Source organism: Pygoscelis adeliae, unplaced genomic scaffold, assembly GCF_000699105.1.
Source record: "Pygoscelis adeliae isolate BGI_AS28 unplaced genomic scaffold, ASM69910v1 Scaffold260, whole genome shotgun sequence".
Taxonomy (NCBI): Eukaryota; Metazoa; Chordata; class Aves; order Sphenisciformes; family Spheniscidae; genus Pygoscelis; species Pygoscelis adeliae.
The window spans coordinates 757,599-763,606 of record NW_008824001.1 but is presented as its reverse complement, the minus strand read 5'-3'; positions in this window follow the sequence as shown (position 1 = coordinate 763,606).

The following is a 6,008-nucleotide window of genomic DNA, read 5'->3' as shown; positions in this document are numbered from 1 at the left end:
CAGCCCCGGGCCGGAGGCCGCCGCGTTCAGCCGGGCGCCGGCACCCGACCCGGGCGGCGGGACGCCGCGCTCTTGTTTTGAGAGGTGGAAACGTAGTTCTGGGGGGCTTCTTCGGGTCAGCGAGCCCTTCCCGTGTGCTTGTTTTTTATGTATCACGTTGAAGATGGAGCTTCCGTCCGCGTTCCCGAAGCCTCAGCCGGCGACCGCGGAGTTAACAGGTTCATGGTGTCATAGCAGTGAGGTAACTGAAGCCTGATCATTTGGTAACATACTGCCTGAATAAAGTGTAAGGTGTTCTCCTTACTTTCAGTCTGCCTCGTGTTTCGCTTAAGGGATCAGAAAAATTCTAGTTTGCATCTTTAAGTTTTCTAAATGAGTACTCCCGCATGAACAAGACGTAACACCGCTCGCAGCCATAGATTTTAAGACCCCTCGGAGGATTTATTCTTGCTTATTTCTTCATGAAAACAGTGCAAATGATAACACTAATTTTTTTTCTTTCTTCATTTACTGATGTAGGATCTCAGAAGAAGAAACTGAGTACAAGCTCTTTTCAGTGCTCCCCTGAGGATGGGGTCTGAAATTACTTCAGAAACAGTGCGTTTTTAGCCCATGACTGCTTCTGCAGTTTTGAAATTTTTCTGAACGGAATGCTTATTCACATTTTGCATGTTGAAGCCACTTGGGCTTCAAGAAGCTGCTGTTTAGTACACAACAAGATTCTGAAATATTGTCAGATGGGAAAGTTGCACTGTCAGTTCATCATTCTTTTAACTCCTTTCCTACCTGTTACCAGTTTTGTTGGTATACAATCGGTATCATGGTAAATAATAACTCTTAAGGAGGAAAGGAAAAAACAGATTAACAGGCTTTTGCTGAAATTACCGATTTTATTTACAAATGTAACTGGATTACATTTAGGCACTGTGCATACTGAAGTTAACATATAATCTAGAAGTTGCAGTCCCAAATTTGAAGGGAGACACTTTAATTGCTAAAAGGCCCAATGTTCTTTCCCTGCCCTCCCCTCAAACCAGAAGAGTTACTTCATGAGGTCTGAGGATTTGGCCTAATTAGCTTATAAGAATACTTTCCCAATGAATTTTAATATCGCTTTTCTAAAATTTGCCTCAAAATGCAAGGGAAAAAAATATTAAACTTTGAGAGCGTGCTCATGGAAGAAGTACTGGGGAAAAATCCTGTGTACTTACTAGACAAGGTGCATAGTTTCAGGATAATTATATGCAAAGTGTGAGTGGGCAGAAAAGCAGTAGAAACAGCAAGATAGTCATAGAGTTATTAAAATACTTTGTGATAATCTTCAACTGAATAGTGTGTTGAAATTCAATTATGCAAATAGTTATTTGATATCTTAATTTAAAATCCTTTCATCATTTACTTTAAATTGAACCAGTGCTGCCAACATACTACTCTATGTTGTATTGTTTTTCAAGCTATTAAAAAGGTGTTATATGAAACCTGTCAACGTGTATGTTGTTCCCAGTGTTTAACTTTCAAAGACGTGAGAATAGAATAGGTACAGTAATATTACTCGCCCAGTATGAGATCAGTTCTCAGTGATGAAATTGTCTGTCTGCGTCTCTCGCTCTCTCTTAAAGCTTTTGTCTCAAACTTGTGCATGACAATGGAATGAGAAGGAGTTGTTAAATGCAGACCATTTTCTGTGCCATGTAAATCTAGATAATGCTTTTACAAATGATTCAATTTTACTTGATTCCAGCATTCATGACACCACTAAAAAAATTTAAAGGGGAAAAAAGGGATTTGTTTTGCCTCTTATAATTTTTGGAGAATATTTTTTTACTCATTAACATAAATCTTAAAAAGAAAAGAAAAAAAAAGCAAAGGTCTTTTTTTGTGAATTACTAGCTTATGCTTCAGCTCCTAATTAAGAAGATCTGTTGTGATGATCTCTCAGGTGAACAGGACTTTGTTTCTGCTGTTTAAATCTCCCTCTGGAGAGGATGCTGCTTGAGGATGATACCTATGAGCTGCCCGCAGCCCTGAACAGTGCTTAGTTCCTTGTGGCTGTGCATCCCTGGCTGTTGCTGGAGAACAGTGGCTGTAATCCCATTTCCTGCTGCCTTACAGACTGTTTCTGAAAGTACAATGAAGCCATGGGCTCCTTGTTGAGTACGCAGGCTCCTCTGTGCTCTGATAGTGCTCCTTGACTGCAGAGAGAGCTGTGTTTGCACATCGCTATCTGATGGGACAGCAGGCCTGCGGCCTTTGGGCTCTTTTAAAAGAACAGCCCAGGCACATCCTGGGGAGAGCACGCTCTGGGAAGCCTGAGGTTGAAATGGGTGGCTCTGCTGCTAAGTGATTCATCCAGCCTTTTGCCACCACACAGTGCAAAGTATGTCCAGAGTGAAGCGTTTCTACCGCTGCTCTGCAGAGAGTGTGCCTCCCTGCCATCCTGTGTGCAGGACGGGTGCTGCGAGAGCGTTTGGGGCCAGGGAGTTCCCAGGCTGTGCGTGTTGAAAGGATGCTCGGGTAGCTGATGGTACTGTACAAAGAAATAGTGTCACCTAGCGATGAGCTTCAGTTTTATACAGCATTTGTTTCGTGGGCTGGAGAAAAATACTTTCACTACCACATCCAAGAATGTATGCCAAAAACTTGTTTATTTCTCAGTACTGCATAATTTCCTGCATAAACCATACAGAATAGGAATTAATTTATCCATTCTGAAAACATGATTTTTTTTTTTTAATGCTGAGCTCTTGACTCCTTCAGTTTTCTTCTTTCTACTACTTTTTCCTTCATTACTCCCACCTTCTTTCTCGTTTATGTCAGTCTTTTTTAAGGAAAACACCCTTTTAAGCAAAAGGTATAAAATTTTCATATCCCTTCCATCTAAAGTACTCAAATACTTTGGTGCCGTTGAAATGTTTTCCTAGGCTTGTTTTCTTTGGATTGTCTAAAAGACTTCAAAATTATGTGTTTCATACTTAAGTTCGAAGGCTGGTATAGACAGCAAGCAATTTATGGTAAAACTTTTCCCTCCTTTCATTTAGTTATCTCCATTTCCCTGTGTTATGATGACAGTGCAAATATTTGTGGTTAACTTGGTTGCTTAATGAAGCAGAATCAGTCTTTGTCATGTGATGTTTCTTTATGAATCTAATTAATGTTAGAGAAACAGCTGCACTGGCTCACAGTAAAAGTCTGCCTAGTCCAGCGTGCTCTGGCTGTAAAGAGATGCCTATTACGGATGTGGAAAGCAGGGAGCAAAGTCTTGGCCGTGCTTTGGTGAGCTCCCTCTCCCATGGACTGTGTCTGCACTGTCTGCTCCACAAAGGCAACTGCACTGAACGAGTGGGAGCCAGGGGACCGGTCTACTTGTTTGCGGTCATGGCGTACTGCTTACTCGCTGCAAGGCCACAAAAAATACCAGGATCATCCCCAGCGGCTGCGTTTGGCCATACACAACAGTGAGGAGCAGAGCAAGCCTGTCAGGATTGCTCAGGCTGGAGTTTTGCTCAACATTCAGATCTTGCTGCCTCCTAAGAAGGTGAGAACCATGAAGCTGGGGTTAAAGGAGATTGTCTAAGTCTCACCCTGATTTTTCAGCAAGTCAAAACTGGCCCATAAAGTGGGGAAGGGGAGCACCAGCAGCTGTGTCCTCGTTCTGCTTCTTGCATTTCTAGGTGGAGCACCACTGGGATGTGTCTACTGGTTCCTCGGATGCCTTCAACAAGTAATAGGTGCTGTGAGGTCTCCCCTGCCAGGTCCCTGGAGGGTTTTACTGGGGTTTTTTTGGTTTGGGTTTTTTTTGGGGGGGGAGGTGGGTGGGTGTGGATTTTTTGTTTTCCCCTGAAACTTGGATTAATCAGGGTTTTTTTTTTTTTAAATATCTCTCTATATGCTTCCTCTTCTTTTTGGAGCAGAGAGAGCACTGAGTGCTTTTAGCCTGTTCTTAAGGCGAGAGCAGCAGCAATGGCCATATGCAGGTATTGAGGGAAGAATAAGAGTTGGGGAAGCCTATGTATCTTTCCAGAATCCTCTCCCAACCTCTACTATTTTTAGCTCATGGAGGGGTAAGCCAGCCTGAGCCAGATGTGGTATTTAGTAACCCATGATGAACTTCTTTCATGAGCTTGCCTCATACGTAGTCTTTGAATTGATGTAAATTTGGCATCCACAATATCCTTTGCAGGTGTTTTTGGATTCCTTTGCAAGGTTGCTCTTTGTTACATGAAGAACTTCACCTTACTACTTTTGAACCTACCTATTCCTGTTTTTATTCGATGCTCTAGACTTTGTATTGGAAGAAATGCTGAGGCTGAATTGTGTGTCCACCTCTTTCGTGTTACTTTTGCTTCTAGAGAGCTCTTGCGTGTTCCGTCAGCTGTAGCAAGGAGTCCCACTTAGGTAATTTTTCTTGTACGGAAGCTATTCCATACCCTTGGTCGTCATAGGAGTAAGACTGAGGATGCGCATAGGAAACAAAAAAAAAGAGTATAAAAAAGGAGACTAGATGAAAAAGCATATTTGTAATTTTCACATTGAATTAAGAATTAAAAATGTGTGAAATTTGGATGGTTTTGCCAGTTAATAGATTTTTCTGAGCCTCTTATCACTGTTAACAAAAGTAGCAAATGCTACTTACAGAGGTTAAGTATTGACAGTACAATCAAATATTTCCAAATTTTGTTCTAGGTCAAAACAGTCATTTAACAAAAGCATTTTGACTGTCAATTGCTTCACCTAGTATTTTGGCTCATCCCTCTGCCTTTCCATTCCCTTCTTCCCAGCTGGCATCTGTTGTCTCTGTCAGGCTATCCCGAGTGCAGTGCTGTATCAGTGACAGTCATTCTTTTTGTGATGCTGGGAGTGTCCCAGAGTTGTTCTGGAATTTCTCCAAAAATAACTCCAGCGCTGTGATCCAAAGGGAAAACATTTGGGAAGTTGTGAGTGAGGGAAGGGATTCTGAATGCATGTCTTCGCTTGGGTCTCTTGGAGGGCCTCGGACCAAGACTTTTAAACCGGCTGCAGGGTATTCCCTGCTTTCATTCAAAGACCTCATGAATAAAAATGGTAAGTTACTGCTTTCCCAGGTGGTCCCTGCCACCGTGTAGATGCTGAAGCACGAAAAATCTCAGAGAATGTAGGAAGATATATTCTTTGTCCGTACTGAAAATGAGAAATAGCTCTGTTTTGACTTTCTGATAACTTCCAGTGTGCATAGTTGAGGAAAAGGCGAGAACATAAGTTCTCTAGAGCATCATATGACAACGATATGCCAGGGCCAAGGACAAAGCAGAGAAATGTAATGGAATGTAAATAAAGTCAGTCTCTGAAGTGTTGTAAAACAGGAGAAAATGAAAAACCCCAGTATAATTATTTAAATCTGCAGCTCGATCGCTGTATGAATGGGCACTGAAATGTGTTTGACGGAGTACTGAGGGACAGGACTCAGCAGACAAGTTGCCCCTTGCATTCCCAAGTCCAAAGTCCTTTATATATAAGAACACAAGTTTAAAAAAAAAAAGAAAAAGTTGAAAACTACATCTTGGGCTGTTGATTTCTGCTAGGTTTTTGTCCCTTGCTACCTGTTCTCTATGATAAAAAAGTCACTGTACTGCCTGCCACTTGTGCTGTATGTCCATCACGTGTTTTTTATTCCAGCTGGTAAGTTGCAATAACTTTAGCCAAATCTTTGTGGGGTTTTCTCCCCTTTTTGCACTAGTTTTAAACAGAATTATTTCCAGACACCATGATTCTACAATGTTGAGAAGTGAAATGCAAAAATAAGCGTTGATAAGGTATTCTTGGTAAGAAGAGAGTGAGGCCTCCAGTCTTTCAAACATGTAATTCTGCTAAACCGAAAGGCATTGTTGTTTCACGTGGGCACCAGTGATGCAGCCAGGAGCGGTCTGAGGACTATCAGGAAGGACTACAGAGCCCTGGGAGTGGTGATAAGGGGCTCTGGGGCGCAGGTAGTTCTTTCATCAATCCTCCCGGTCAAAGGGAAGGAGTTTGAA